Source organism: Chaetodon auriga, chromosome 4 (genome assembly GCF_051107435.1).
Source record: "Chaetodon auriga isolate fChaAug3 chromosome 4, fChaAug3.hap1, whole genome shotgun sequence".
NCBI classification, from domain to species: Eukaryota; Metazoa; Chordata; class Actinopteri; order Chaetodontiformes; family Chaetodontidae; genus Chaetodon; species Chaetodon auriga.
The window spans coordinates 20211-28356 of record NC_135077.1 but is presented as its reverse complement, the minus strand read 5'-3'; the positions used below and the strand labels follow the sequence as shown (position 1 = coordinate 28356).

The 8146-nt window shown below is 43.4% G+C and overlaps 1 long non-coding RNA gene across 1 annotated transcript; it reads right to left on the bottom strand.

Annotated features, from left to right (window-relative positions):
• Positions 1–4428: 4428 nt before the first annotated feature.
• On the bottom strand, positions 4429–5268 carry LOC143320133 (uncharacterized). Its single transcript, XR_013077122.1, has 3 exons — positions 5088–5268; positions 4768–4986; positions 4429–4665 (listed from the first exon to the last, which is right to left on the bottom strand). It is a non-coding gene; the product is annotated as an uncharacterized LOC143320133 (long non-coding RNA).
• Positions 5269–8146: the final 2878 nt, after the last annotated feature.

Genomic DNA, 8146 nt, shown 5'->3' with positions numbered 1-8146 from the left:
GTGATATAAGTGTTGGTCCCTGCATAGCTCACAGCGTTGTGGCATGTTTGGTGTCGGAATGAAAGTTAATCCTTTCTCGAGCAGGTTATTCTCTGCTCTAATTGAAAATTTGATGATAGATTTAAAACATTTGACCAAGGGGGAAGTGTGAGTGAACCATAATCCCCCCTTACATGTTTAATTGATACAGCCAGTGTTTCAGAATTTTGCTCACTGTTTCCTTTGACAAGTGAATTGGCTCATGGGGACATGCCTGAAACTTGCTGTTTTCGACTCTAGTAAGATGTTCAAATATCCAGAATCTCCTCCTGTGCCTGCTGGAAGTGACGTGATGAATTTAAGGCTGTTAGCTGATTAGAGAATGTTACTACAAATGGAACGACGTGTTTTATTTTTGTATGGCCTGAAGGATCCTGAAATACTTTTTGTTGTTATCAGGTGGATAGGAGACCTTTTGTAGAAGTAAGTCATTACGAGTTTAGATTTGTTTCACATTGCCAGTGGGAATTTGTGAAGACTCATCTGTGTCAGACCATTTTGCCAGGATACTGGAATGGTTGTTGGCTGCTGTCTCGCAGGTCAAACAGAGAAGTCTGGGGATGCTGCAAGAAAGGTATGTACGGGGTAACACCCCGGCAGCCGAAGCCTACACCTGTAAATGATTGTAATGTTTTTAAACAAGACTATCAAATTGAATAGGTGTATAGTATTTTTTATTATTATTTTTTAACTCTTTTAAGAGCAATGGGCTACAAATTATTTACACTAAATTTTTATTTACCATTTAAATTTCTAAAATTTATTTTCTCTTTCGGGGAGGAGAACAAAACTCCTGTTGGAAGACCACTCAAAAGGAAGGAAAAAGGGGAAAATTTAATGATTTTTGTTTCCCTAAAATAAATCACTTAACAAAAAGTCACTTTAAGAGGGAGCCGAGGCTGCATCAAAAAAAAAAAAAAAAAGAAAAGAAAAGAATGTAGAGATGTTACAGATCTAAGACCCACACGGGTCAGCAGATTCAACTTTATGAAGGTTGAAAGTATTTCACAAAGTGTCACAATATGTCTCACCTGGATGCAGGCCCGATGTCTAACACCAGTGATGTCTAACACCAGTGCTTTTAATCCTATAGAAAACTCAGTTATGAATGTAAAGGATGGTAGCATAAAATCATTAAAATACAAATATACAAACAATATAGGCCATCCTAAACATCATAACAAAAAGAGCCACTTAATACAATGAAGTAGTCCAAAAGAAAAAATGAAAACAATCAACATATGTAAGTGTTTAAACATCTACTAGAACATGCAAACAATCACCGTATATTCACAAAAATGAACTTTTACATATTCAAAAGCATCACCGCCAGCAAAGTGATCCACCTTGTGCTGTCCTTACTGATCCAACCAATCAAAGTCCAACCCCTTACCTCCAAATGAGTGCCTTCTGACACCATAGTCCCACAGTAATTCCTGATTCACAGGAATGTCCTTTATTGCTTGCAGTAAGATGGTGTCCCTCGGTCCATCTGGAAAGTTCATCTTGTACAGCACAGGCATGACATTAGGATTCTTCCGGAAACGATTCATTCTCCTCTAGGGATGTAACGATGCATCACGATTCGATTAAAAATCGATTCAAATGCGTGACGATTCGCACCGGTTGACAGAAAAAAATGAATCGATTTGCGAATTGGAGAGGTACGGCACAGAGCGAGGGAAGAAATGGCGACAGAAGGAAGCGACTTTTTCATAGAGGATGCACAGCGCGGTCTCAAGTCACCTGTGTGGCAGCATTTTGGATTCCCCACATACACAAAGACAACCGGTGAGAAATGGACAGACAAAACCAAAACTGCATGTAAATATTGCAGGAGACTGTTACCATATAACGGCAACACGAGCAACATGCAGCAGCACGTTAGCCGCCACCACAGTGACAAGGAAAGTAAAGTTACGCCACCTCAGCGAAAATTGCCGAGGGGGCAAACCACCCTGACGGGAGGATTTGCAGCTCATCTCCCTCATAACAACGCAAGAGCACAAGAAATCACCAAGGCAATTGGTTATTTTATTGGAAAAGATTTGAGGCCGTTTTCCGTTGTTGAAAACGAGGGCTTTCGGCTGTTGGTGAACAAGCTAGAGCCAAGATACCACATCCCATCACGACAGCACTTCAGCCAGGTGGTAGTGCCAAAACTTTACCAGGAGGTAAGAGATGGTGTGGTTGAGATTCTCCGGGAGGCAGATACTGTGTCTATCACAACCGACGGGTGGACATCTAGAGCCACGCAGAGTTACATCACTATAACTGTTCATGTGATCAATGCCGAGTGGGAGCTGGCTAGCTTTGTGCTGCAGACGCGACCTCTTTTGGAGTCGCATACGGGGGCTAACATAGCCGAAGTGCTAAAGGAAGCGGTGGCGGAATGGAAGCTGGAAAGGCAACAACATGGCATCGCAGTAGTCACCGACAACGCGAGAAATATGGATGTGGCAGTGAGGGAAGCCGGGCTGGCACCGCACATCAAATGTTTCGCCCACACTCTAAATTTAGCCACCCAGGCTGGTTTGAGTGTGCTGCGCGTCTCGCGCTTGCTGGGTCGGATCCGGCGGATTGTGAACTTCTTCCACAGGAGCCCGACAGCCACTGCTGTGTTGGCTGCGAAGCAGAAACTGCTGCTTGGCCCAAACATCAATGAGCACAAGCTAATTGTGGACGTTACAACACGCTGGAATAGCAGCCTGGACATGTTGCAACGTTATCTCGACCTGCAACCGGCTGTGGCTGCTGCTTTGCTGAGCCCCGAAGTCCGTCGCAACGCCCGCGAGATCGACACACTTGACAGCTTGGACATCCGTGATGCAGAGGACATCGTGAAACTTCTTAAACCTTTAAAGACAGTGACCACCGTGCTAAGTGATGAACAAAACCCAACAGTGTCGCTAATTGTGCCCTTAAAGCACACGATTGAGCAGAGCATGTTGCCTGTGGAAGAAGACTCCACCACTGTGAGCATGATGAAGAAAGCAATCTTCAACAATTTATCAGACAGATACACTGGGCCTGGGGACAACCATCTGCTGGACTGCACTGCCGTGGACCCCAGATTCCGCTCTCTACCTCATCTTACTGAAAAGCAGCGCCACGATGTGTTCCAGAGGGTGAAAGAGAGAGCTGTGCAGATGTACAACCAGGTACTTATTTTACTTAATCAATAGTAGTACTAGTGTTGCTTTTGCATTAAGGCCAGGCCTGTGTTTCATACTTATTTTCATACTGATCTTTGTCCTTGTTGTTGTCTCGTTTTTCCTGTGTTTTTTCCTTGTCTCTCTCCCCTTTCTGCTTGTTTTCCTTTTTTTTCTTTTTCTATTGGTTGATCTGTTTTAGTGATTTTGTGTTGGATTTTGTATAAGATCTTTGGGATTGTTTTCCTCTCCTGCACAATTATTTGCCTTTATATCATTAAACAGATATACAGTATATATATATTATTTTTTAATTGTGCATATGAATAATATAATACATGTATTAATAAGTTCTTGTCTTGCTGTTTACAGACCAATTCCCCTGTGGAGGAAACTGGAGGTGTAACAGACACCAATGTCTCTACACATGCAGCAGAGCTGCCTGCTGACCAGGCAGACATGGTGGATGCAGACCTTCAACAACCACCTCTCAAGAAGACTGCATTGGAGGATCTCCTAGCAGGGACTTTCACAGAAAGTGTAGGGACTGCAAACACAGCAAAGTGTGGGATTGAGGCAGAAATTGTCAGGTACAGAAGTGAAATGTCTATTTCCCTCACAAGCTGCCCACTGAAATGGTGGAAGGAGAACAGTAAGTTTTACCCACTGCTTTCACCTCTAGCAAAGGCCTACCTCACCACACCAGCCACCTCTGTCCCGAGTGAAAGGGTCTTTTCGACCGCAGGGGATGTTGTAACCTCACAGAGATCTCAGCTACAGCCTGAAAATGTTGACATGTTGATTTTCCTCAAGAGAAACCTGAAAGTTTCAAGCTACACAAGCCAGTCTTAGTTTATTTGAAGAGAGTTTATGCATTGATATTATTTTGATGTGGGATTTGTTTTTAAAGATCCAGTTATTCTTTGTTATTTATGTGAATAACTACCTCAGTTGCACTTTTTTATAAGACACAAAAATAGTGTTTAACACAGTGTTTCTGTAAAGAAAGGACCTCTTTTTTTGGTCAAGATTGTATAATCTTTTGTTATTTAAGTTGCTGAATTACTGGTGCACCAGTTAACACCAGGTTGTACGAATAAAACATTTTATTTGGTCATAATTTGTCTGTAGCTCATTTTTATAATAGAAAAAAAATCGTGAGAAAATCGTATCGTGAACAAAAAATCGTGAACCGAATCGAATCGTGACTAGAGTGAATCGTTACATCCCTATTCTCCTCCCATAAGTGTCTTTGCCAGGGTGACATTCACAAGGGAAGGTCTGTGCATCAATACAGCACCTCACGCCTTCCTTGTTTTTGAAAAAAAAAAAAAAAAAAAAAAAAAAAAAAACAGGTATCCCATCTCTCCCTGCTGCCCTTTATGCATTTTCTTTCCTTCGGCTTCATTAATGAGTTTGCCACGGTAGTCACATATGATGTCTCCCTTGGAGAATGGCATGGTTGCGATGACACCTGCATGAAAAGAGTAGAGCAATTTAGTTCCTGTCTTCAGCAAGCTGTGTCCACCCCCACCTCCCAATACAGTTCTGTAGGCAAAATTGCTGATATGCTCACTTTTGCCCTTTGCGCCGCCAAAGTCCTTCATGTCGGTCCCCTTCCACCACTGTTCAGTTATGGAGGCTATAATGGTTTCGTCACTCTCTACGGGTACAGAGACGGAAGGGGACCAAGCCTTAATACCATCAGAAAGCCCTGGCTTCTTTGATACCCAGTCTTCTTTCTGGACGATACTGCTCACTTTGGCCTCCGTCGGCGGCTGTCGGCCACACCAAGCTGTAAGAAAATGTAAAGGCTAATCAGTTTCACATAGTAAAGACTAATCAATTTCACATAGATAATCTGCTTGCTGAACAAAAAACAAGCCGCATGTTTACCTAAGACATACTGAACTCGTTCTTTCTTTTGCTCCTCCCTCCACTTGAAGTAAGAATTCCTCTCGGCTCCGTACCCTCGGCTGGCCATGTCTGAGGCTTCACGGGTCTGGTGTGGACAGAGGTGGGGAAGTCCTGCAGGAAAAGGTACCAGGAATCTGCTGCCAACTGTCTTTCCTGCACCAGGGACAGACTGAAAGAATTGCATGTGGTTAGGTTAATTTTGGTGCTGGCCCGTACAGATGCATGCTTCAACAGGAAACCGTTCCTACACAGACCACATACAATGACAACACTTACCTGCGTGCTGCACTGGGCCCTGCCTGCGTCTCCAGCATTGCACTCGACGGGAGGGATGACCCTGCACCAATGCTCCAGAGCTTTTCACAGCTGTGTATGAAAAACAAGAGAACTCATCATCATTGAGAGAAGAGAGACCCAGCTTTTTGCGCGTGAGGTGAGGGTTAACATGGTGTGCGGTTTCCAAAGTTTGGCTGGCCTTTGCGAATGTATAGTCACTGCTTCAACAGGCATTCCAGGTCCCTGCTGGGGTTCGCAATGGGAGTTCCTGTGTTTCCAAGGAAAAAACAGCCCTTGTCATCTGTGTCTCCCGATTGCTTCTTCAGGGACCTGAAGGCCAGACGCGGGTGAAGTAGCACTTTAGCCACTGTGGGTAAAGACTGGAAGGTTAACAACACTTAAGCACTCCTTGACAGATCCTCGAACTGAATGAACACGCCATCCTCGACTGGCTTCCTGTCATTCCACTTGCTTACCTGTGAGAGGGAAGCATTAAATCTGCTACTTTAGTGGCAGCTGACCTTTCGTTCTAGGGGAGAGTTGTAAGGTGCTCTACAAGCTCTACAAAAACAGTTGCAATGCTTACCATAAAGTGGGTGACAGCCTCTCGGCTACTACTGTGCTTGACCATCAAGATAGCCATACAATAGTAGCGGATGTGGGTGAGGTCGCTGTCCCCGATTCTCCCTGGTTCAGTCTCCCGCAGGTCTCCTGCATCCAGGGCTTTGCTGCCATTCTGCCCTTGCAGAGCTGGCTCCACCCTCACATCTGAAAAGCAGGAAAGAGTCACAAAAGCACTGAACAAAATCACTTAAAGCAAATGTCATTGTCAGACACAACACTCTGGGAAAGCAGTCTCTGTTGTGCTTCCTCGGCGAGCTCAGCCGGTGCATGGAGAACAAAAAACCCCTTCTCGGTGAGGCGGTTGGCCAGGGCGTCACAGGCATCTCTGCCTTTGACAATAGAGAGCAGCTCCTGGTAGTCCCAGGTCCGGCCAACCGTGCTCCATTTTCCCAGAAGCTTTTCTCGTCAGCCATGTTGGCTGTGTGTGAAGGCTTCTGGGTACTCAGATTAGTCTTGCAGGGACTTATCAAATTCTAATCAGTCTCTTTAGTTTAGGGTTCAACAAGCCGACGGTGACAATAGTAGTGAGCATTCTGGTAATCTCTACCAGTCTATGAAATTCACATTATAAAAGCAGTCTGTTAATCTTCTAATCAGGCGTCTAGCAGTCCTGTCAGTGCAATTGATGTAACATCTACTTAAAGCCTACCATGGTGACTATAATATAAGCACTTACTGGACATTCAAGTATACAGATGTGTAACTCATTGGGGCAAGGTGCAGGGAGTTCAAGTGTTCAAAGTGTTTGAAATGAAATAGTTAACAAAATGTTCTCATGTTAGATGAAGGCTAGGTCCATACCACCCCATCACAGTGAACCACCCCGTCACGTCAGTTACCACCCCATCACAGAGTAATTTTGTTTTAAAAAAAAATATAGGAAAGGAATGACATTCTCTATAAATTAATGTTTAATAATGTTCTTGTTTTGTGGACTAATCAAATTAATGTAGTTTTTATTTGAAATGTGAAATTAATCAGTACTGATGATTGATGTTTTCCAAAAAAAAAAGAAAAAAAGGGACATTTTACAAGTTGGAAAACATATATCTTTTACAATTCATTTCATGTATTACTACTCAAATGGTGTACATATTGTCCGTGATGGGGTTGTACAAGAATGTCTCTGATGTCTGGAAAAAAGAGGATAGCGGTTTATGCCTGAGGTGGGAAAATATGTTTTTTTGGAGGATTAACATATAATTCATGTTGTGGATTGAAAAAAAAAAGTTTGCTCTAGATGAAATTGTTGAATATTGCAAAGTGGAAATGGCACCCGTTTCATAGAATGACTCAAAACAGGTGAAAACACATGCTTGGCAGTGAATGAGTTAATATGAAGGAGTACTTTACTGAATGTATGATTAACTTTGCCTAATAGGCCTGTTATTAACATACACACCCACTGGTTACTGGTCTCTGCTTGCTCAGCCCGATCCTGTGATGTCGCCATAGCTTCGTGACTTCGGAGCTGCAGCTGCGCAATAGGTATTGGTAGAAAAATGGGGCCTTGCAACATATATGATATTGTAAGTAAGGAGTACTTCTGGCCACTAGGGGGCAGCATCTCAGTAGCTCTTGACTGGCCTAGTTAAACCTGTTCAATACGAGTGCCCCCTCTACAGGAGGCAACCTGGGATGCGTGTGCACGTCGATGATCAATGGTCACACTCGTAAGCACCAATCCTAACTTGTAGCATACCAAAATAAGGGGAGAAACTCAGCTAAAAGCCTCTACCAAGCATTGCCACCAAAACAAAACCATTATTCATACTGCAATAAATTATATGGGCATATAAGGAAAACACGAAAACAGTGTACGTCCACTTTAGAGTGTCTGCTGTGTTCACCACTTTATACAAGCCACAAAAGCCTGATACCATATGAAAGCAGAGAGTCTGGTGATCACAGCAATGTCTGCCTCCTCACTGTGTGATGAAAACTCGGCGAGCCAGCAGCCAAACAGTAGCAGAAAAATATTTCTCAAAATCACACAGTATGTCTTACCTTTGCTGTTTTATGGTCAAAAGTTAAATTCCAGCTCGAAAAAATGCTGCTACTATCTGCTCCTATGACCCTGTGTTAGTTTGAGATCGACTGTGAGGGTCCTGGTTGTTTACATAAAGAGGAGGGGGTTT